This window comes from Cupressus sempervirens, chromosome 9 (genome assembly GCF_028749045.1).
Source record: "Cupressus sempervirens isolate cs-2001-9-10 chromosome 9, ASM2874904v1, whole genome shotgun sequence".
Lineage (NCBI taxonomy): Eukaryota > Viridiplantae > Streptophyta > Pinopsida > Cupressales > Cupressaceae > Cupressus > Cupressus sempervirens.
In genome coordinates this window covers 193083998-193111193 of record NC_143126.1, presented here as the reverse complement: position 1 = coordinate 193111193, position 27196 = coordinate 193083998, and positions in this window count along the sequence as shown.

Genomic DNA, 27196 nt, shown 5'->3' with positions numbered 1-27196 from the left:
AGGATTCCCTGGTAGAGTTGCCAAAAACTGTTAGTGAACAGTTTTTGCCTCTTACTATGAAATATTAAAAAGGAATAATGAGGAAAAATTATACCACAAAAAAGTTCTCTTTTTTGAAATCTTTATTTTTTAAGGCACAAATCCCTCCTTAAATGATGAAAAATAATATTTTTATTTCAAAGGAATTGAACAAATGAGATCTTTTAACTAGAAAGAATTAAGGGTTTAAAGACACTTTTCCATGTCTTATGCAAAACTATTGCAAAATTGTAGTTGGTTTGATACTAAGCCAAAAGAATTACTCAAATGAATAGCATAATTTGGACAAGAGGTGATCTATTCAACTGAATGGATAAGTTAAGAACCATTTACAAAACATTGTGCATCATCATTGATGGCAACCAAGAAAACATTCCTTATGGAATGAATCCAGATTACCAAAATCATATGATTTTAAATGACAAATGATGTGTTGAAAGAACCAAAAAAAAAATTATGTTTCTATTTCTTCATTCAAATAAATGGCACCACAAAATGGTTCAATCTAAACCTACTTAAATAACATAAGTTCTTATAGAAAAATCACCGAAGTATCGATATCAAAAACATTAAAAGTCTTACAATATATAATTGTGCAAGGCCTATAAAAATAGTTATAAAACCAACTCTAGCTAGAGTTGGTAAGGCTAATCCTAGGACTAAAACTTAACTACTTAGAAATTGAAATATCACAATGGCCAAAGCCTTAGTCCTTGGCTAAGAAGTTATAGTGTTGATTGGATTTCCTAGCTGTCCTTGTCCAAAATTTGCATTAATGCCTACATTTTTCAAATCATTGTATGAAACATTGAAATCCATGATCTCTTTCTACTATGGAATTCCCAACTATTATGTCCTCAGGTGGCAGATAGTGATGACCTTGAGGGCATGCTCCAACTTCTTAAATTGCATAATCAAATGATCATCACTAATTATGATCATCAAATCTATTCAAGAAACGATGATGAAGTTCAGAATAGAGACTTATTTGGTGTCTTCAAGGGCTTGTACCTTATCTTGATTATTTGCTTCTATTCCTTTCAAGATCTTATTAGATTGATCCTTATTGCCTAAAATCTCAACATTGATACATTTTACATCATTATCTAGGATGTCCTTCAGGAAATTGAGTTATTTAACTAACTTTGAATACTCCTCTAGCCATTGATCCATGATCATGTTTCTCCATTCCAAATTGATCCTAGAGACATGTAAAAAATCTTCATGAAATCTAAAGTTCTATTTTTTAATTAGAAACTTATCCACCCCATATTCTTAGACTTTAGTGATATGAGCCACAACATCCTCCCATTTCTCCTTTTCTTTAGCCCAAATGCCAAGCTTTGTTTCCAAATTGGTCATCATATGTTCATCTTTCACCTTTTCCTTGGCCAAACAAGTGATATAGCTAACTTCACAAGAAACAAAAGATCCAAGCCATTTGGAAAATACCCAAGAAAGTAACATATATCTTTTTACTTGGTTGATGAATTATTGATTAGCTAGAGAAGTCACATCAATCATGGAGATGGCTTGATGTTGACATTCAAATTATACATTTTGTAGGTTATCGATGTATTCTTCAAGTAGGCATATAGGTTGTTTCAACTATTTCTTATTCTTTGAGTCCTTCCAGATGCAACTGGTGACCTTGGCATGTCCTGCATCCAATTTTTTTTTATCCACGGCTCTTGAAGCTAGTCAAAGAAACTTTTTCTTTGTAGTGCAATCTTAGGGTGGGATATTTTCTAGAGTTTTATCTTTGGATGGTTTGAACACGTTAGAAACCCCAGTATCCTTTCTATTCATCAACCCCTAGTATCGTTTCTATCTTCAGTTTTTAATTTTGGGTGTCTTTCCTAGACACTTCCCAAGCATGTATTCCACCAGAATACTTGCAAGCACTAAGAATCTCTTTTTGTTTATAGATAAATCAAACAAATTTGGTGTTGAGGAAATGCATTTGGATGGGGGGGTTTACAAAATAGGTGGAAAAAAACTAGTAATCATTGAACTCGGAGCATTGACATCACCTATTGGTTTTTTATCACCTTGATCCATGGTTCCTTGTACCCTATCTCTAGAATATTCATCCACAATTTTGATCTCAATTGGATCCATACTACAATCTTCCACAATAACCCTTTGGGTCTTTTCCTTTTTAGTGCAAGAGCATGTTCACTTTGGTGGTCTTGAAGATTGAATTGAATCTAGAACTTCCAGTTCAACTTCAACTTCAAGGGTTCAAAATACCTATAGAGGGAAATTTGACACCTTTATTACTATTATGAATTGGAAGAAGGGAAATAGGTTTGATGAGAGTTTCTTGTGGGGCTTTCTCTACATCTATCAACTTAGAAATATTTTTCTCTTTTAACCAATTCTTTGTCCTCACAATGACTTGGTCAGTCTTGGTCTACAAATCATTTTCCTCAGGAGAATCCCAATCTATTTTTGGTAAGGGAAAGTCTTCAATTTGAATTATATAAAAAGGATCAACTACTTATTCATCCTTGTCTTCCTTTATGCATTTTATATTCATTGGGAATTTAAATTCATTTATCTATTTCAAGGTGATCTTGGACTACCATCTCTTCCTAACTTCATAATCATCCCAAAAGTCCTCCATGTGAGGGACATGTGAGAACACAAGATGTAATTCAAATAGGGGTTGAGAAAAATCTTCATTATCAAAGTCAAGAAGACTTGTGTAGATCTTGAGATTCATCACCTTTAGTTCATGTTCAAGGTCGAAGGCATCCTATATAGTTTTGCATCTGTAGTGAGTGAGCTCTATAGGAAAGGTAGAACCAAAACTCCTTCTAACCTTACAACTTCTATCAACCTCTGCTACTTGTTTGCAGACTTCTATTAGAACAAACAATGCTTGGTCAATTTAAAATTTCCTTAATACCCACCAACTCAAATGTATGTGAATTTAGAGAACTGGGTAAAGAAGCTACCATAGATTGATATAAATTGTGTTGCTTCTTTAGAAAAAAAATTCTCCTCTTTCCCTTGTAGCTTGAAGACCAACTTAGCAAGGAAGGTGTCTTGCACTCTTTTAAAATCACCCTAATTCTTTTCTTTTTGCAAGGAGGCGAATTATTCATATATGTGCACACCATTTACCTTGGTGGCATGAGGAAGTTCAACCTAGTCTTTGTAGCATACAAATATGTGGAACAAGTATGAGCTCATATAAAACCCAAATACTCTAGACAATTGGGAAAGTTCTTCATGTAACCTGCCAGCTATGATTTATGCCCAGTCAATGTGTTTGTTTTTATCACTTAGGATGGCTTGAATAAAGAAATACATCCAATTCTCCCAATGGAAGCAATGATTGTTCCCTTTAACTCTATTTAGGAAAGTAATTACATCTCGCATTTTAGGAATCATGTGCTCCCTAGTTAGAGGATGAGGTAGATAGGATCCCCCTTTCTCTAGCTTAAGAAATCAATTTTTGGCAATGGCATTGATGAATGTGTTTAGGTCTGGCATAAGTTTAATGTCTAAAAGACCAATTGTCCAGCCTTCATATTCTTCATGTGGTAGAATCTTCAAGGAATCCATGATTGTAACCTTGTTCACATATACCAAAACTTCTCCCAAGTATGTCTTAATTCATCTTTGGGTGACTTTATACCTATTCTTGCATTCTAAAATAAGCTCTAGGAAAAGTATTGATTATGGAAAATTGACAACCTACAACAATCCACTTTTGGCTATCTTTCTGTGATGGAACTAAGGTTCGGCTTAGAAAATATAGTTAACATCTTGTTAATGTCTTCATTGGAAAGGAAAGTATACTTTAGTGTGGGTAGGGAACTGGTAAGGGAGGTGGTGGACTTTTCTTTTGGTAACTTTGGGTGAAAACCATCCATGGACACAATAGTTAAAAATAACCCCTTTTTAAAACTAGTTAGAACAAATGGAAATGAAGGAAATTTAACAAGGCTACTCTACTTAAAGTGGAAAAAGTAACAATAACCAATGAGGAGGTAAAAGGACTCATCATGAAAGAGAAATGACAATGCACTTCTAGGAACAACCTTATTCTAGACCACCTATGACTCCAAAAAAGTATGAGCTCTTACCTTGTTTTGAAAATATCATAATGAAAAAGGAAAGCATCCTAGAATTGATTTCAAATGGGTACTCACATCATGTTTTAATATGGGAAGTACTTATTTGAGGGAGTATTTAATCATTAATGAGTGTATTTAACTTTGCACATAATAAATCTTTCTACCACCTTTCACTCCAATTATTCATTAGAACATGTCACTTCAACATTTTTAGAAACATTTCAATGAATCTCTATAATGCCACTTGTCAATCTCTGTAAATATTTTGGGCTAACAAACTAAAATCTTGAACCATTTTGTAGATCAAGATTTCAAGTTCAAAGTTGATATAGGAATCATGGTGTATGAAACCATCATTGACCTCAAGAATGAAAATGTGATTTATGATTTATGAACCTAAACAAATGATTACCCGAGGTTCAATTTCAAAAGTGCCTAGGATTTGAAAAATAACATCAATAAAACCAAACTTTAGACAAATATATGGAAAATGGAAAATAACTTTGAACTTTGAACTCAATTAGTTCAAAGTTTAAGTTGAAAGAAGGAAAATAAAATATTTTGCATATGTCAACCTAATAAGAAAAAGAACTAATGAAAATTGAAATTTGAACTCAATTGAGTTTAAGGTTCAAGTTGAAAGCTCGATTTAGAGGGAAAGTCATCAAAAAATTTGAGCAATATATATAAGGCTTTTACTCAGGTAACAATCTCCATGTCCTTTCTATTCAACTCTGATTTGCAAGTAACAACTAATTCATCATGTCCAACTGAGTATCTATAAGATTTTTTACATCAATGATCTTTCTTCAAGTCTGGTAGCCATTTTTATCTTTTCTTCTTTAGCCATAATCTTACCTTCTTTAGCATTCTTCTTTTGTTCAATCACCTCACATAGTCTTATTGATTGAATTTGCTATTTGCTTTTCAGTTCTCTAACTTCTTTACTTAGAATTTTGTTTTTCTTCAATAGATCTTCTATTGTTGCATCATTTTCACCAATATCCCCATTGTTAATAAATTCTTTGACATCAACCTCCTTATATAGTGTGTCATTTTGTTGAATGGCAATATTTTTCCTTTTTTTTAAGGATTTCCTTAACACGTCTTTCACTCCTTCAAGTTGTTGTAGTATGATCTATATTTCAATCCCAATTTGTATTCCTCCATTTCAAGACCTATACTCTCAAATTGTTAGACTTCTTTCAAGATAATTGTGCTCTGATACCAATTTTTGGAAGTCTTATTTGGAAACAAGATACTAAGATGGGGAGTGAACCAAGAACTATAAAAATTGTCACTATTAAAACAATATCTCAATTTAACTACATTCACTCCCAATCCATCTCATATCTTAGATCTCATACCATATAATCATAAACATGTAATGTTTGAACAAAATCTATTTGAGCATAACATCCATGAAAACATAGACACAACACAAAGACTTTGGTAACCGAAAAATATTTCAAGATGAAGGTAAAAATGGGATGGGGATGAAACCCACAAATATTTATTGTTGTAACAACAAATTTTTCCTACTCTAGGGCTACAATTTGATCACTTTTGATGATCTACCATGTAAGGGGTCTTCTATGTTAAAATATTTACAAAATTCTTAGGTCTTACCTTGATTAAATGATTTTACACTTACAATGTGTTAGTAAATAGATTTTTCCTTTGAAAAAAATTGTAAAATATGACTCAATATTCCCAAATGGAAGAACAAAAAGATACTAATAGTTGGATGAATTATCATTGATTTATAACTCTCCTTTGAATTGAGAGGTACAATTCCCTCATGAAAAGATATTCAATGAATTAGATAAATTGATTGTCTTTAACTTGAAGACACGAAGGTTTTCTAACATTCAACCATCAATATGGAATGAATGTGATTATCAAGTTTATAATAAGGTAATGGGGGAAAGATCAATAGATAGTCATAGGACCACTTATTAAGTCTTCTACGGGTAAAAGCACAAACCTGTGTCACCTTTTATAAAGGAGAAGTGATATCAGAATTTAAAGTCTTCAACTTTAACGAAATAAAAGTGGCATTTGTGCTTAGAATTTGAAGATGATGTAAACTAATGAAATGTGTAAAATTGGATGAAGTTTATGTCTATAAATTTTATTTTTTAAATTGAGTGAAAATTTTATTTATTTTTGAATTTTTAAAGTGTATTTTTTAATTTTTTAAAAATACTAAAAATATAGAGTTTTTTTCCCGTCAAACAAATATATGCAAATCTTCATATTTTGGTTTGATTTTGGAATATGTTAGAGTTAACATGTATACCTAGTGCACCGAAAAATAAAAATTAAAATTCGGCTAATATTTTTGAAGTTATAACTGGTCAAAGTCAAAGTTATCAGAAATAGACAGTTTTTTTCTCCCGTCAAACATTTTCCATCAAATCTACATATTTTTTTTTTTAAATTACATATTCTTGAAGAAGAATCTCTCCTCTAGTGCATCATTAAAAAAATTTTTAAAAAATTAACATGATTTACTATTTTTTTCCTATTTTTGAATAGACATCTTCCTGAATCTTAAGATACCTACTTGTAATATTTTTAAATTATAACATATTATTCATAATCAAAACTTTAAAAAAATTATACAATCATAATTGTGACTCCGAGAACTACTAAAGTATATTTTTAGTTTTAAAAAATACTTCAATTTAGTAGGTCAAATTGGCCTTCAAAGTGAGATGTTTACAGAAGTTCTGATTTTTGCTTATTTGGCTGCCACATAGGCTGCCACATAGACAGTTATGGCCGAAACTGTTTCGACCGTAACTGTTTCGGCCAGAACAGTTACGGCCAAAACCCCTAGTCGGCTTGAGAAACCGCTAGCGGTTAGTGTGACTTTTTGATATAAAAAAATATTGTTTTGTCTTTTTTAAATAATTAAATATACAGGGACAGCAAAAATTGAAAGAAGATTAGCAAAAAACAATTAATTTTGAAGCAATTTTCAACAACTGTTTTGCGAATTTAATCAATATTGCAAAAGATCGAATAATTTGAAGGTGCTTTTTTTCTCTTCTAATTGTTTTTATTTTTATGTATTATATATTGAACCATTAGCTGATATTTAGTAAACTCTAATTTTTTAATTTTTTTTTCTATAGGTTGAATTATTGAATGGGTAGTAAAAGGAAAAGATCAAGGAAATATGATAGAAAAAGAGATGACAAAATGAAAGGCCATACAAAACATGCTCAAAACCAACCTACTGAAATTCCTGAACATGATGAGATTCATGAAGAAAATGAAAGTAATGAAGAGGAAGAAATTGGCAGTTCTATTGATAGAGACAAATTAGAAAGCATAAAAAATTTGATGGATTTGGATGAAGAACTACTTTTTAACCAAATTCCATCTAAAGATATGATAAATGATAACACTATAAAAAAGCATTTTCAGAACATGTGGGATGAATATTTCAAGGATAAAAGTATATTTGGACAGGCACAATTATTTGTCAAGTTATTTAGGAGAAGAGATATGATACCTGTCTTAGAGTTGTTGGGTGTTGATAACACGAAAAGCCATGCTCATAATATTAATAAAACAATAGTTGAAAATTTGCAAAATTCTTATAACAAAATTAACAACACAACTCGAGGAGGTGATTTGAGTAATGCACGTAGAGCATTGATGACTACTATATCTAGTAGAAAATTGACACATAGAAAACAGGTACGTGCAATTTTTGATGTACTACATATATCTAGAAGAACTTTCCAGAGATACATCAAGAGGAGAAATATGCTAGATGATAACATTGAGAATAACTGGGTGACTATTTGTAGAGTTCCTCGAAAAGACAAGATTTTTGAAGAAGTAAAAAGACAAGTTATTGAATTTTGGACCACACATTCTCGTGTTTCTTCCAACAGGCATGATACTATACAAATTAAAGATCAAGAAACAGGGGACAAAATTGAACATCCAAAACATTTCATAGATATAACTCAAAGTGAACTTTTTAAAGCATTCAAACAAGATTTTTCAAATGTCAAAATATGTCAAAGAATGTTTGAGAGCTTACGTCCTTCCTTTGTACGCATAAATAAGATGCGAGAAACTTGTTGTTGTAGAAATCATGTTGAATTTGGTCTACACTTGCAATCATTTAAAAAAGTTATGGCAATACTTGATCCTAATTCGGTCATCCCTAGCAGTACAACACAATTTGTGAGGTCCATATTATGTGATAAATTAGAAGATTCAGATGAATTCAAAGTGCAATGCATCAAAAATCAGTGTGAAGTTTGTGCAGATTTACACAAATTTTCTCAAATTATGCAAGTTGAGAATATTAATGAATCCACACCAGTTTCATGGATGAGATATGAATATGAGACATACCAAAATAATAGAGGGGATGAATCTAGAAAATTTGTATTGAAGGAGAGTGAATTGCATTATGATGAGTTCATGGCCAAGTTTTGTCCATTGATATATCCACATATCCAACATTGTCATGGTGCACGATGGCAAGCTAAACAGTTTCGTGATTCCAAAAAAAAATTTCCACCTCGTTGTATACTTTCAATTGTAGATTTTTTTGAGAATTATACATTTGCACCTCATACAGAGCTCCAAAGCCAATATTATCATTCTGAACAAGTTGCAATATTTGTGCAAGTGACCTATAGACATGCACAATTTGAGGTGGATCAGATAGAAAGATTGGATGAAAATGAATGCATCATCATCAAAGAGGTTCATTTCTATATTAGTGATGATAAAGTTCATGACAAGAGTTATGTGGCTCATTGTTTTGCAATGTTCTCTGAAGATCTCAAAAATCGTGGAATAAATGTTTCAGAGCACTGGATTTGGTCTGATGGATGTGTAGGTTAGTATGTACACCAAATAATTACACATTTATTTAACTTTATTTTAACTTGTATTTATTTGGACATGTCTATTTCTATTTAATATATGTACTTGGATAATTGTAGATACTTATCATGTTTCACGTTCACAGGACAATTCAAATCTGCAAAAGCATTTAATTGGTTAGCAATGCAACATGCTAGAACCCATGTTAAGTTTTCAAGGAATTTCTTTGAAAGTGGACACGGAAAAGGGGAGCATGATGGAGCAGGAGCATGTATAAAACATGCACTTTGACAACATGAACTTGTAGGTAAATATATGCATTTTTTAAATGTACATGTTTAATACTCTAATAGCATATGTTTTAAATTTTATATATACATGCATATTTTATGTACATACAGGGAATAGGATAGAGAGCGCAAATCATATTGTTGAACGGTGCAAAGTTCATTTTGCTACTCGAGATACTAAATACAATAAGCGTTACTTTTGGGAGGTGAAAGGTGAACTAAATTATATTTATTTTTAATGTCTTTTTCAAATCAAGTTGAGTTTTTAATTAAATATTTATTTTGAAATATGACAATTCATTTTTGTATTTGTAACAGATATAGATCGATCTAATCCTCACAATTGTCAAACGATTCCTGGAATTAGAAGTTTACATCAAGTGATGACTACAGGAAACCATAAACCTCCAGTACTTAAAGTAAGAGAGAAAACATGTTTTTGTGATGATTGCATTAAGGACAATGTAGTGAGTTCATGTGAAAATATTGAGAATGGATATGTTTCACATTGGGATTTGAAGGAGATAGTTAGAAAGCCTCCTTTTGAAGATGTTGACATTGACATTGACATTCATGATCCTGTATATTCAGCTGATTATGAGTGCATTTCTGATTTAGTTGTGGCAGGTTTGTGTGCATATATGTACATATATATAAATTAATATACATGTATATTTTTTTAAAAATTAATTTATATTTCTCTTTTTATATACATGCAAGACATATTTTTGCAGTTCAAGCCTTACCAGATAATGCAGAAAATGTGGACTATTATCTTTTAAGATGCACAAAAGCAAAACACAAGTTGCTAGAAGGAACTATAGATGCTGATGAACAGTCATATCCAATTGGATCAGTTGTTATTGAAGGAACATATTATCAACAAACAAGGGTAATTGGTAGTGGTATTGAATTTATTGAATACAAGCCTGGAGAAAAGGTTTTACACTATAGCAACCATGTTATAGCAACCAAATTACAATTTGAAGCAGTACAAAGAAAAGGACATCGTGGAAATCAAAAGTGGAAATTTCCTATTGAAGAAGAGAGAGGATCCTAACAATACATTGTTTGTGGAGCTCTAGTTTACCTATGTACTTATTGTGGAGCTCTAGTTTACCTATGTACTTATTGTGGAGCTCTAGTTGAGTTATGCATGTATAGCTCTTATACTTTCATATTTAATATTGATAGGATATTTGTTTTATATAATTTTTTGTACATTGGATCATTTATCTTGCATATGCAAAATTAGACATGTATTGTTATTTCTATTTAAATTCGACATGGATATCTCATTTAAGACCAGGTCTCTTAGGACCTCCCCTTAAGACAACCTTTTTAGTATTTGTATGTATTTGTATGTGTACATATAATCTTTATATGTTCTTATATGATACATTCTTTATGTTTGTATATAATCGTTATGTTAAGATTACATGTATATGTTATATGAACTATGTTACATATAATTACATGTACATTATATTTTATTAATTAAATGTTGTTAATTATAGTTAATTAAGAATGTATGTCATTAAATATAGTTAATTAAGTTATTAAATAGAGTTAATTATTAAGACATTAAATATAATTAGATTAAATATCGTTAATTTAAAGGTTAAATATAGTTAATTAAGGTGCATGTCATTAAATAGAGTTAATTAAGTCATTAAATAGAGTTAATTATTAAGACATTAAATATAATTAGATTAAATATCGTTAATTTAAAGGTTAAATATAGTTAATTAAGGTGCATGTCATTAAATAGAGTTAATTAAGTCATTAAATAGAGTTAATTATTAAGACATTAAATATAATTAGATTAAATATAGTTAGTTATAGTTAATTAGGTTAAATATAGTTAATTATAGTTAATTAAGACGTCATTAAATAGAGTAACTAATTAAGTCATTAAATAGAGTTAATTAGTAAGATATTAAATATAATTAGATTAAATATAGTTAATAGGATTAAATATAGAACTAGTTATAGTTAATTAGGTTAAATATAGTTAATTATAGTTAATTAAGGCATGTCATTAAATAGAGTTAATTAAGTCATTAAATAGACTTAATTATTAAGACATTAAATATAATTAGATTTAATATAGTTTATTATAGTTAATTAAGGCATGTCATTAAATATAGTTAATACATGATCTACATTAAATATAATTAGACTAAATATAGTTAGTTAAGACATGTCATTAAATATATGTTATATTGTTATGTACATTGACCATTAAAATTATATAGTTAATTACACTTAGATTAAGGCATTAAGATGAATAACTATACATATACATGTAAACTTGAATATTGAAAATATGAATAACATATATAGAAACATGTGCATAACACATACATAAGTTACATAAAAGATGAAGACATCAAAAGATCAATAAAATAGACGTCTACATTAAAAGATCAATAACATACATGTGCATATATCTGGAGAATATAATGTACCCATATTAAATGTATAAAAATAGATCATGTAGATCAAATGTCTGGAAATAACATATATAAAACGTCAAAATCTCCATATAAGCATGTATCTCGAAATAACATATAAAACATCATTTAGTGTCCATGATATAAAAATGTATCTAGAAATAACATAAAAAACATCAAAGTGTCCATATAAACCATGTATCTGAAAATAACATATAAGACATCAAAGTGTCTGGATATAAAATGTATGCATATGGAAATAACATATAAAACATCAAACCGTCCATATAAATATGTATCTAGACATAACATGTGTGTAGTAAAATAAAATGCCAATATGATCTAATCAGCTACATCCCCCCTCCTGATCCTGGGTCTTGTCCCCAAAAGGGTCTATCAGCTGCATCTGAACCCTGTGTCAAATGATAACAAGTGAGCCATTTAATTATGTGTATAGACAAATTATATCAAGATCTACATGTGTGTGTGTGTGTGTATATATATATATATATATATATATATATATATATTGTAATGTATACCTAGGACTCACGACGTGTAGGATCTGTTGGCACAGTCTACAGATCGACAAAACGTAACATACTATTAGTCAAACCCTATAACACATACACAAACACACACATATACATTAATTTAAACATATAGACATATTATTTACTATAATAAAAATAAATCTAAACATATAGAGATATTTACCGTAGCATTATGTAATGCTCTGCCGATCTGACTGATATCTGAATCATGTAATGAAAAAATAGTATCAGCATCCAAGTCAATAGTGCGGCCTTGATCTGAAAGCATGGAAGTAAATAGACCAGGCTGTATGGTGCCACTGAGATCCTGAGTAGGGGGGGGTGTTGTAGGTCCTGAGTAGCTGGGGATGGTGCTATAGCCTGGGCCTGTGTAGCAGTAGGAGTAGTAGAAGGTGTAGGAATGTCCTCCTGCCTCTGTGAATCCTCTGGGACTGTTGTACGTGACAAAATATGTCTAATCTAAGAGCTCATGTCATGAAGTGGAATCCCTGAGAGTGTAGATAATGCTCGATATGCATCTAAAAGATCAGATGCTAAATATGATGCCAAACGATGCAATGCATCCACCTCTAAGACTACAGAAATGTCTACAGGAGAAGGTATGTCTGCAACTCCATAATCATCATCAACAGGTGTGCTAGATGATGTAGCTGTGGGAGCAGTACCTCGAGACCATAGCATATATCGACTACATCAATTAGAAGAAATCTCATGTAACTGTGTGGCGACGATGGCGATGCTCGAAAAAATCTGTGTCCTAATTGTGTCATCAAGAACACTCTCACCTGCAGTAGCCATCTGTGGACCTCTCGGCATAACCAAAAGGTTTGGACCCACCATTGCCCATTTATTAACAGGCGTAGGAGTGTCCGTGGGTCTAAATCTATCAGAAAATCTCCCCTGACCCTGCCCAACATGCTGTGGATAATCTGTATAGTCAACATCATAGTGTAAATGAAATTTTGCAAACAATTGTTTGCAAAAATATAGGGGTAACTCATCCTTCTGTGGCCATCTATGATGAGTAGCCAACCAACGAGGATACATCAATGGTGCAACGAGTGGATCAGTACACTTCATCGCAGAGTAGCCTCTGACTTTGCGATGATGTGCATAAGATGGAAACATGGTTTTCACCATGCCGATGGAAACCTCAGTATCAATCTGTGTGTACTTCACAGTGCCAGTGACACTGCGAGATAAAGAAGAATAAAATGTCTCAATGCTCATATCATCAAAAGGGTTGTATGATTCAACTGTCTGAATCATACGAAATAACTCCTCTCGCATCGCTATAACCTTCTCCTTATTAGGTAGGGTGGTAGAAGAGGAAAGCGAGCTATCCAAAACCTGCATAGCATGAGATAATCTCGCCACTGTATCTCTAAATAACTGTTGTATATCATGGGTGGAGGTCGCTCTACGTGTTGTACCAGACTCAGCACTCTGACCCCCACCACAAACACTGGCATCCCCTGAGGATGCAGGAGCATGATCCGCAGAACCGGATGCCATAGTGTATATATGAAAATAAATATGAGAATATGAATGTGAAGCTACAATCTGAGTGATAAATATCTAGAGATCTGCACATGCAATATATATACAAATATAAACATACAAGTCTATTTAAATTAAAATAATTAAAAGTTAAATTTAATTTGAAACACATGTACATATAAATACACAACATTAAATGTATGGTGCTAAATGAACAATCATGTAACATACATATGTATTTTAAAATAAATTATCTTAGAGACCATATCTAATGTACATTGTAACGTGCTCATACAAATGTGAAAAATAAATATTCGTACATGTACATGTATATGCAATAAAAATAAAATAAAATTTCTTGATTAAATGATAACTAAGTGCACACATGTACATACATGCAATAAAAAAATATAATTCTTGACTAAAATCTAAATTTTGATGTAAATGCTTTGATGATTATGGCCCAGAGTGTAGATGACAGTTAGGACATAGGGATAGAAAAATTTGTTACTAGATAAGTAAATGAGTTTAGTTAGCAAATGTTAATTTACAATTTAGAACTCATGACTTAATTTACTAGTTTGAATTAGAGTTAAGAATGTTAGTAAAGTAAATGGGATATAGTTTTATTAAGGTTGATAGTAAGGTCAGTCTATTATGTGCTAGTTTAAACATATGAATACCTATTACAACCTATAACAGACGTAATGACCTAGTAGGAGTCCCTAGGTCCCCTTAAAACATATATATGGATAAAAATACCTAGAAATGTATCATGAGGTCCTATTACGACTCCTATGTCCCCTTAAGACACACATGTATGGATAACGTATTGAAAAATGCAGTTGACGTAAGTGATCTCAAGTAATGTTTTGTTTGGTAATGTAAGACTCATCATTACTTGAGAATACCTATTAAAACCTATAACAGATGTAATGACCTAGTAGGAGTCCCTAGGTCCCCTTAACATATATATGGATAAAAATACCTAAAAATGTATCATGAGGTCGTTATGTGTCATTTCGTAATGTAAGAATCATCATTACCTAATAAGACCTATTATATCCTAATAATACATATTAAGATTTATTAGAACCTATAAAAAATAGTATGACCTATTACGACTCCTATGTCCCCTTAAGACACACATGTATGGATAAGGTATTGAAAAATGCAGTTGACATAAGTGATCAAGTAATGTGTTGTTTGGTAATGTAAGACTTATTATTACCTGACAATACCTATTATGTGCTCGTAAAGATATGAATGTACCTATTACAACCTATAACAGACGTAATGACCTAGTAGGAGTCCCTAGGTCCCCTTAACATATATATGGATAAAAATACCTAAAAATATATCATGAGGTCGTTATGTGTCATATGGTAATGTAAGAATCATCATTACCTAATAAGACCTATTATATACTAATAATACATATTAAAATTTATTATCTTACCTATAAAAAATAGTATGACCTATTACGACTCCTATGTCCCCTTAAGACACACATGTATGGATAACGTATTGAAAAACACAGTTGACATAAGTGATCAAGTAATGTGTTGTTTGGTAATGTAAGACTCATTATTACCTGACAATACCTATTATGTGCTAGTAAACATATGAATACCTATTACAACCTATAACAGACGTAATGACCTAGTAGGAGTCCCTAGGTCCCCATAACATATATATGGATAAAAATACCTAAAAATTTATCATGAGGTCGTTATGTGTCATATGGTAATGTAAGAATCATCATTACCTAATAAGACCTATTATATCCTAATAATACATATTAAGATTTATTATCTAACCTATAAAAAATAGTATGACCTATTACGACTCCTATGTCCCCTTAAGACACACATGTATGGATAAGGTATTGAAAAATGAAGTTGACATAAGTGATTAAGTAATGTGTTGTTTGGTAATGTAAGACTCATTATTACCTGACAATACCTATTATGTGCTAGTAAACATATGAATACCTATTACAACCTATAATAGACATAATGACCTAGTAGGAGTCCCTAGGTCCCCTTAACATATATATGGATAAAAATACTTAGAAATGTATCATGAGGTCGTTATGTGTCATTTGGTAATGTAAGAATCATTATTACCTAACAATAACTAGTTGTTAAAATGAACATCATCAATATCTAAGTGTGGTTCATTCGGTTAGTAGAGGGCCTATGTTATGGTTAGAATGTGGTATGGGTTATGATTGTAGTTAATATAAGGTTATGTTAGAAGGTATATTTTTGTATATTTTAACCTAATGTTTTTGTATATTTTAACCTAATATTTTTCTACACTTTTAACTAATGTTTTTCTATATTTTACTCTAATGTTTTTCCTAATATTTTTCTACACTTTTAATTAATGTTTTTCTACATTTTTATATCATGTTTAACTACATTTTTGCTGACAAATTAATTTAAATACCATTCTTAAATAATCTAAAATAATTAAAATAATTTAAAGCATTCCACTCACAAAATACATAAAAAACAACTATTTTAAGTACGATTAACATCTACTAATCAAAAAATACATTTAAAAACTATTAAAAAATAGGGAGGGAAAAGCCACCAACCAGTTACGGCCAAAACCCTTAATCCGCTCTCCAAACATTCATAAACCGCAACAGTAACAATGATAGCTGCTAGAGGTTTGTGCGGAGTTTTATTCCCTTTTTGGGTTTCGGCCGTAACACTTTCGACCGAACCAGTTTCGGCTGGAACAGTACATGCCACGTAGGCACGCAAAACTGCCATGTGTGTACGATCGGATCGATTACGGCCGAAACCGTTACGGTCGAAAGTGTTCCGGCTGAAACGGTACAAGATATCACAAAAGGTGACATAGGTTTGTGCTTTTACCCCTACATTACAAAGGGAATATATAGAATCAAACATATTATTTCATAAAAGACAACAACCTAGGACTACATTCAAAGTAGGATGGAAAAAGACCATAAGATCTTTCTCAATCAGAAAAATAAATATCTTGACTTTAGGATATGACATACAAATATTCCTTTCCATTTCCAAAAACATAACAAAATAACCATAAGATTAGTCTGTCCTTGCCATTACAATTAGATACAGAAAATAAAATAAAATAACCCTCTACATTCCCATGTTACAATCAAAATCCTCTCTTTGTAGTCTCAGGACTTGTAGAAAAGGAACCCTTATTCCATCTTTTTTCTGACATATTTAACCCTCTTTCCTCCGGTGATTGTTTTTTAGTTTTAATAACTAATTCTTTAGAATTGGCTCCTTCTCTTCATTTCTTTGCTCGATTCATTATCCTGTCCTCTTTGAAAAATAAAATTAATTTATTATAGATTAGGTATCAAATATAATTTTTTGGAATGATTGGTTCCCTTAAGCATGCAATTTTGATTATCAGTTGACCTCATATATTTGGATGCAATTTAGTTAATTCTAGAATAAACACTAATAGATTATTTATCCCCAAATTATCTGGTCACCTATCATTTATGAGATGATTCACCCTATTAAATGGCTATGTGTATGATCAGTGCTTCCCTTTATTTGGCCTTAACTTACTCTTGAGATACTTGATGCATCTAGAGGTGATTCCTTAATGGTAATAGCATTCCTATATACCATATTGGACCTGATGATTGTAGTAGCTAACAATTTCATCAATGATTTTATGCTCTTCATGTCATGGCCATGCCATACTTACTCTAATTGATCCTCTAAAATAATGAATCTGGTATTTTTGTCTTCATCTAGGGGATCCAAGTCTTCACCACAATTAGGGGAAGCCTTCCTTGTGCCCAAGATCTGCATAAATGTAGCCAACACACTTAGATCCTTGATTTAATCATCGACTTGAAATATTAAGGGATGATCACCTCCACATCCCCATACAAGCTTCTGATCATTATATCCTTGATCATTTCATGACAACTAGTATCTTTCCCTATGACATGAATCTTGTCCAACCCTAATATATTTGACACCATCTTCACACACAATTTGTTACCACTACTTGATTGTTCATGCCAGGCTTGTAGCCTCAACATCCCAATGGTGTTAAATATTTTAATACTATGCTAAGAGTTGGACTCTCATGCCTTCCCATTACGGGGATGCCTTGGTTCTCAGGTATCATTGAAGTAAAGTCGCGACATCATCTATGACTCTTTCCTTGGTTGATTTCAAGTAGGCACTCACTGACCAACCCAATTCCAAGGAACATGAATCAAGTCAAACCTTATTCTAACCCTTGTCAGGCTTCAAATTCCACTTCCATAATGATGATCTAATTTTCCTTATGATATGAATACAAAGGGTGCACCCATGTCTTTTAGTGGAGTTAGAGTCTAAGCATTTTTTCAAACAATTAGCAGACTCTATTGTGCTTCCAAGTACCCAAATATGAATTTTGTGTATATGGACCATGGGCATGTCACCTAATCTAATAGGAATTCATCTAGCCATGTCAAGGCTTTCCCGAGCTCTCTAGTAACCTGATGAAATAGTCTAATTTTATCATAACAAGACATGGTTTCTCATTTGGTTTATTAGGCATGAATTCTTTTTTAATTGAGGTCACCTAATCATATCCATTAGAGTGTGATCTCTATCAATAATTGTAGTTTCCTTTTATCTCAATGCTATAGTCTTCAAATTCTACAACTTGGTCATGCCATGCAAGACATTTTCCTTATAGAAACCAATTCCATCTACTAACTGTCATTGTCATGTAGTTGAAGAGGGTCTCATGCTAGACATGGTCAGTAGGGAACACTATAGAGCTATATTCGAGAGGCACTAAATTGATCATACATTTCCTTTAACATCATGGGTGATCAATATCCAAAATTTATCATTAAGGAATCTTCCCCATGTCTATATTGCATGTGTGGCCTTTGAATTAGATCGGGTTTCACCATTTGATCAAGAGGAGTTTGAGAGTTAGGCATCTTATTAAGCAATTTGAATGCAGTTGCATGCTAATATCTTTTGATTGTTGTTCAATAGACTTCTATCCCAAAGTGCAATTTGATGTTATGGATTACTTTAGAAATTTTAAACACTTGATATATTTCTATAAATAAAGAAGATGTTGCTTATGAGATCACGGGCTGAGGATTTAGGAATCTTCTATCTCTTTATGTGACCTAATGCACTTTATTAAGATGAGTTTATATTGGATCTTTTAGCATCTTCTTGTGTCACTAGTAAGTTGATTGATCTCTTGAGGATTAGGTTATGATGTATTGAGCCATCAAAGTGATCTTCTTACCTCACTATATATTATCTAGTTTGAATAAAATCTTTAGCCTCACAAGTTGGATCATTTCAAATATTTTTCATTTATTTTCTCCAGGCTTGGCTCCATATGGCATTCATCCCAATCAATAGATTTTATGAAGTTTGCATATTCAAACTTCTCCAATAATGAGTTGTTGAAACTAAACCTTTGAATTATTTTTAGGATTTTTGAGCATTGAATCTTGAAACTATCCTTTTGAATTCAATTCTTAAATAACTCACCCTTTGAAGTTGAATTAGTAGCCTTCAAATTGTGAATAGATAAACCATGAAAGTGAATTATCAATTCTACATTATGAATTTTGAGCTTTTGAAATCTAGACTTAGGAGGATGACCCTACACTTTCAAACTTTGAACTACATATCTGAACCAATTGTTTGTTCTCTTAAACTTGAACTTGAATCTATATTTCTTCTTAATCAATATTTCGAGCTTGAAAATGGTGGACCTCTAAATTGATTCTTGAACTTTAACTCTACAACTCAAACTTGAACTTAAAACCCATGGTTTAAGTTTGAGTTCAATATGGTCCTAGAACATTGATTCTTCATAGATCAAACTTTACAAAGGAATTGTTAGTAGCAAAACCCATAAGAAACTTAAACAATTTCTCCACAAGACCAATTTGCAAAGTTTAAAACTCAAGTACTGAAAGTATTCTTACACAATGAAGTAAGGACTCTATTAGGAGATTTGAATAAGGTCTATTAAAACCACTCGGTTGAGAGATTCACCTTGATTTATCTATTATAATATCTCAGTCTTGATCCTTTAGTTTTCTCTTAAAGTTGTTTAGAGATCTCCTCTCTTCAATGTCTCAAAATGATCTCCTTATCTGATATGCTTCATTATATTCTTCACTAGTAAGTTTCTCTATCTGATCTCTCTATCAAACTTAACCTTCCTTTTGTTTTTGATTAGGAAAATAGGTTTTACAGGGATCCTGAAACCCAAAGTTTTACAGCATAAAACAACTTTAAGCAGAAAAGAAAAAAAAAAAAAAAGCTACCTCAAAAGGCCAGAAACAAAAAGGCCTGAAGCTTGAGAAACAAAGGACAGGAACAAATCCTGGCGGGCAGACTAGTGTCCCTTCTTTTCCATTGCCTGCAAGGTTTCTGCAGCGTCACTTTCCTTCTAGTTGGCCTCTTCCTCCTGGTTCATGGGGAGGAAATGCATCTGGTCCCCCTGACTTTCCTGGATTCTAGTCTCTTTCTAAAGATCTTCCTGACTTGTTTCGTGCTCTGTACTTTGCTCCATGTTCCCCACAAGGCCGACATTGGTTAGATAGAACCCCAAATTAACAATGTTTTTATTCAAGGTATGGAGGGTATCCACAATCTTTTTAGTCACAACCTGGTGGATGGAATCTAGCCTTTGGACCTTCTGCTCGAGCTGGGTGATTTTGTCCTCCTGATTGTCTTTGGGGTCCTAGCTTCTATCTTTTTCCTGGCTGCCCACCTGGTCTTTAATACCTCTGGCCTCACGATCCTTGGCATCCCCCCTGTTGTTGGTCTGGTTGGACCTATCCTTCAGAGTCTCAATTTCCTAAAAAACCCACTTAATAGAGCAAAAATTGTCAATCAGGCTGTTCTTTGCATTGTTGAGAAAGTTGAAACCTGTTTCACGAACATTGTCAGAGAGAACCAGAAGAGTTGGGTGAAGGAGCTTGTCATAGTGGGTGCTACTGTCAAGATCCCCCAACACGTGGATTTTAGTAGGTTCTCTAAAAATGCCCATACTGACACTATCCATATTGAAAATTCTCCATGCTCTTCTCTTATTTTTCCTAATGGCCTCCCCCCCCTTTTCAACCATGATTTCTATCATCTCTTCTGGGGGTGAAATGGGGACCTCTAGGGGGGAGGTGGGCATTGTAGGGCTAGGGGGAAAATCAGCAAAGTCACTGATATGATCATGGGTTGGGGTCTGGTCCAATTTTCTTTTCTTGGGGTTATCTTGGGTTACCAAGGGGGTCACCTCCTTCTTGTCATTATCTTTCTCCTTTTCATCTTCCAACTCACTTTCCTTCTCCTTCACTGAATTTGCCTCCTCCGACTCCATATCTGACTCATCACTAGACTCCTTAGGATGAGGGGTAGGGGGGTTAGGGGGAGGGCACATGGGGCTCTTCCTACTAGGGAAGCAGGGAGAGGGTTTGGCTTTTGGGGTTTCAGACTTGATAGATTTCACAACGTGCACTTCCCCTGAGTCTGAGCTGGCTATGTCCTCCGAGGAGCCACCCAAAACTCCAATGGACTTGACTCTTGTCTAGGTTTTTAGAAACTCAAAAATGAGGAGCAGAAGACCTTCGTGAAGGGCAGGGTTCTTGATAGGAAATTTCTTGTAACTCTCTATATTCTTAGTCATAGAAGTAAAAATATAGAAAGGAAAGGAGATTTTTACTTTATGTCTAAAATGATTAAGCAGAACAAAATGATGGGTCCTGATTCTATCAAACCTGGGCTCCAAAGTGACATACTCTATGATGATCCTCAGAACAAGCCCCCAAAACTTCTTGATGGACTCAATGTCATAGTAGGTGTCAATCTTTACTAGTTTTCTTTTCTCCTTGTTGTTCTTGATGAAAGCGTTGACAGCATTGGTGGATATCTTCTTATCCCTGAAGAAGCTCATGCCTTCCTAGGAGAAGCTTGTCACCTCCGCAATGAGACCTTCTGTGATTTGGTGGGAGACACCATCAGTTGTGACCTTTTCGTTGTGCCAGGTATCAACCATAATCTTGGTTACCCTCACGTCAAAACCATGAAGCTGGTTATGCCGCCCTTCTGGAGTTTTTTCCAAACCTTCCCTTTTTCTTTCCAGCTCTTCGTCTCTCCCCATGGCTCCCTTCTAATCCTTTCTCCCACCATTGTGATATTATGCCTCTCTAACCCTAAACCCTCAACAAAATTGTAGATCTCAAAGATGAAAAAATTGCTAAGGACGAGAGCTTTAATGCACGTGTTATTGGGTTTAACTCTGGCTTTCTTTTGCTCATGTGATCCGTACACATTATTATGAAATGGTGGGGGTTCTGCATAACTCCAAATGATTCCCTTTTTAAAACAAGATTTAGCATGTCTCATCATCATAAAAAGATTTCGAGTTGGTACCTTGAATTTTCTCCTTTCGGATGAGCTCCATAGCCGCCACCAGAAAATGATTATTGTTTCCCCACATCATCACCAAACTGGATGTGACTGCTATTTTTGCAAACCAATCAGCAACCACGTTAGCTTCATGGTAGACATGGCTGACGTAGTAATTTTTAAATTTTCTCAAGTCCATTTTTAGGTCCTCAATTATGCTTTCAATGGTCTATGATGGTTTGGTTACTCCTAAAATACAATTAATTATATTTAGGGAGTCTCCTTCAAGCCACAGTTGATCGATCCCTGAGTCTAGGGCCAGCTTAACAATGAGTCTGGCCACACTGGCTTTAGCTAAATGGTTGGTTTAGAGACCAACAGGGGAGGAGATAGCAGCAATGCCCCCTCCCAAGCTGTTTCTTATGATTCCACCACATCCGACGGGACCAGGGTTCCCCTTAGCCGCTCCATCAAAATTGGCTTTATGCCAATTTTCGGGGGGGAAGGACCAAGTAGCCTGCTGTCTTCTTTTGATCCTGGCTCCTTTTCTAGTCTTAATTTTCCCTCCATCCTTTATGTTTCCATCTCTAGTTGTGGAATAATTATCTTTCATGAGGCCATTAATTTTCTCTGCTATAATACCCTTAGGAGCTTCTCTGTCTCTGAATATCTTGTTGTTGCACTCCTTCCAGATTCCCCAGCAAAAGTGTGGGATAATCTAGGAACTAAAAATTTGGGATTCCAGGCCTTTGTGGTTGCTACTCCACTGAATGAAGAAATCTTGGATACTAGCTGGCGAGCACCAGTAGAAGTTCATATTGGATGTCAGAAGACTCCACACTCTAGAGGAAAAGGGGCAATGAATGAAAATGTGATTAACCATTTCCAGGCCATGCTTACAGAGGCAGCATCTGCTAGGAATAATTTGGCATCTCTTGGCTAAATTATCCAGGGTAAGGATTTTGTCTTGCAAGAGGAGCCAAAAGAAAATGTTGATTTTTGGCGTTAATCCAGGGGTCCAAGCCTTGGCCCAAATAGGTTTCTCCCCTATGACCACAAGGGAAAGATAGCCTGAGGAAACAGTATAATGGCCTTGAGAAGAGTCTCCCCAGACTAAGGTGTCATATTTTTGGTTGATGTTGATAGCGTACAAAGAGGCCATCAAAGGCTCAAGATCCTATGAAAGCTCCGCTAGATTGTGCCATTCATTCCCATTTTTGTAGTTCCTAGCCAACATACCATATCTACCTATTGCCTGATCAGCCCACCTGTCGAATGAAGGATGGTTATTGAGAGGTTCCTAAAAACGCCCACCTTCCTTTTGTTGTTCTTAGATGGTTTTGACATTTGAGTGTCAATACACTTAACGACTTTTTACATTGATGCCAAGTACACTCTATATGCTGAGCCACACTATGTGTCGAGTCAGTATATAAGTGCCAAGAGATATATAGGTGTTGAGTCAGAGTTGATGCCAAGCAATTCAAAATGCTTCATATATCGAGTGAGCCAGAATTATACAGGTGCCAAGAAAGACAAAATGTAATAGGTGCCAAGTAATCCAAGATCAAACATGTGTCGAGCACCAGTAGTCCAGTATGTGTTGAGTAACACAGAATCAACATATGATTTTGTTCCTTTCTTAAACTCATATGTAAACCATTTTTGGAGCTGACATAGAAGGATTTTGAAGAGAAAAAGGATAAGGATGAATCTTTTACATTTCTTATGCATTCAACATGCAGTCAATTAGAAAAATGGAAAAGGCATGCAACCAATGAGGTAAATAAAAGGAATGAGTGGGAACTTAAGATTCAATATGAATCATAGATCCATACCTAACCCTAAGTCTTCACAATCTTTAAAAGGAATTCAAAAACCCCATTGTAAGTGTGGATGAGAACAATGTATGGGGAGACTATAGTGAAATTCAGTGAGAAAGTGTGAAAGACTTAGAGGAACAGAGTAGCAATTTCATATCTAGTTGATTAGAATAACACAAGGGACATGACTAGATATTAGATCTCAGAGGATCAAGACCAGAATGAGTAGATCAAGTGCCTAAAATTAGCAATTGAAGATTTTAAGCAATCAAGTCAAAGGTTTCTAATAGTTTCTAGCCATTGTATTAGATAAGTGAAAATCCTATGTTGATAGGTTAGCTTAACAGCTACTTTGTAGATCCTTTGAAGAGGTGACTAAATCCTTTAACAGGGTGACACTTCATGTAAAGTGTTTGTAAATTCTCTAACCAGGTCACTATTGACATAGTGTAAAGTCTTTAACAGGGCAAGTCTTTCATAGGGCAGACAATCAGAAGTGGTCAAACATTTATTGCTACAGTGATTTTTGTGGGTATCATTCCCACCCCAATTTTACCTTCTTATTCCTGGAGGGTTTCTGGGTTACCAAATCTGGTGTTATGTGTGTTATGTGCATGTGTTTACTTTATGGTTATTTGATGTATAAATTACATGCATGCAGTTTACTTTTAGTTAATTGTTTTTAAGGATTAGAAAATGATAAAAGTGTGATACTTCTGATTCACCACCACCAATCTCAGAAGTATTCTTCCCATTTTGAACATTCCAACATGTTTGTCTGTCCTTAGCTTATTTGCTCCTTTAAGCTTTCTTGTAGTCACCATTCCATATCAATTCATATCATCATAATGATTTAGGGTTAGAACACTTATTAAGTAGATAATCGTAGAAAGTTCTAGATCTTAATCAATGATCCATATTTCATCCTTTTGACATTTTACCCTTCTAATTTTATGATTGATTAATCTTCTTTTCTTTGGATTAATGCCTTCTAAAAAAATAGGTAATCTACTCCTTAACTATCTCTATAATCTTTAAATGTCACATAGAATTCAGCTAAAATGATTTACATAAGTGTTTGTACCATTACAAACTCATATGTCAAAACTCTTTTACTCAACATTTCAATGTTTTGATGCTAGGTCATAACTAACATTCATGCTACCACTTAGCTTCTATAGGCTCAACATATACTAACTCACTCAGTATTAATTAACTTTATATTTGCTTGATCTCCACTATTTTAGCTAGCGTGCATGCTGACTTGGTCTCTACTAGAGTGCTCAACAACCTTTGACTAGCTCAATATATATTGATATATAAACAATTCTTTTGTAGCTTGGCCTTCTTTGGATGGCTCAGTTGCAATGATGACCAACCAATATTTCCTTGGAAATGACTAAGTGTTGGACACTAATAGGCAACTTAGGCTTAGAAATCAATAATTAGGTTTTCATACACCTCTAAAAATACAACATGTATCATATTTAATTTATATTAATTGTAATCATGGCCTATGAGACCCATTATTTATTAAACAACTTTATACTGAGGCTCAACAACCATTAGATCACATAGATCAATAGCATACAATATATTTCAAGTTGCAGGGTAAAAAAAAAAAACCAAAATGTTCAAAACACTTCCAAAATCTTGAAATGTATCCAATGTCAACTAATGATCATGACATGTAACTAATGAAGTATAAAATATTAGAGGGAGACACAGCATACATGAACTATAGTCTACCAATGAGGCAACATGATGACCATCATTTGATTGACATATATCAATGACCTAAGATGTATTTTGAATCAAAACATGGAATACTCACTCTTTTCACAAATGCCCTTGAAAAGAATACATGTGGCATAGACACTCCTTTAGAAAGAAGCAATAAAAGTTAATACCAAATACATGTACACAAGCCACGACCCACATCACACATTTCTATAAATTGTAATTAGTAACAAAAATTAAAATTTGCCCCTCATGTAAAGTTGTACTTGTCAAAAAAATATTTAAAATTCCCTTTGTGTTTTCAATCTAAGTATTTCAGTTCTATATAGTAATAAATATTGGAGATTCAAAAAGGGGTAATGTTTTATGACTTATTACACCAAGAGGCGTTCTATACAATGACAGCATGAGAATATGCCAAAATAGATTCATTGTCAATAAAAAAGAAAAGGGAGCAGTTAAAATAATTTAAAATAATTATTAAATTATTAAATCATAAAATTAAAAAACATTCCCAAAAAATATCTAGTTGAAATAATAGAAAGCCAAATGGAGGCCAAAACAATAGGCCCAAAAAAACAGGCCCCGAAAAAATAGGACCCAAAAAAAAAGGGCCTCAAAAATATGACCCCAAAAATATGTCTCAAAAAAATAGGGCTGAAATAATTTCATTGAAAATTTAAATATGAATTTTATTTTTGTTAAATATATTTTTGCATGCACATTCATGCTTATTTTTTGTGGGGGGCGAGGGAATTTGAAACAAATTTGTGGAATGTGAAGAGACGCCCATTGGGGGATATAAGGAGCCTATCACAAGTTATAAAATAAAGGCTCCTCATTTCATTTTCATTTTATGTTTTTGCAAGAAGGAAGAGGTGGAGATTATTGAAGGAGTCAATTGGAGTTTTTGAACACGAATAGATTGAAATTTTGGAGTATTTTTTTGTAGGTGAGATTTTTATTTTTATTTTTTATTTAGATTTTCATTTAGATTTAGATTTAGAAGTAGATTTAGATTCAAAATTAATTCTAATATTCTACTTTGATTCAGATTTTAATTTTAATTAGTTTCATTTAGATTTAGAATTGGATTCAAAATTGTTTAGATTTGTATTTAATAGTTTAGTATTGCATGTTTGATTTAGATTTAGAATTGCATTCAAAATCTATTTGATTTATATATTTGATAATACTTTTCATTTGCATCTTTTGAATGTACATGTTTCAAAATATTTATATTTTTCATGTTTCATAATTAAATTTTATCATTAATGTGGATGGCAATGTCACCATATCAATGAAAATTCTATTTTATTAAAGTTAATGATTTATTTAAAATAGATGTATCATATATTTAGTATATATTTTATCATTATTTAATTAGATTATGAATGTGTGTGTGTGTGTGTGTGTGTGT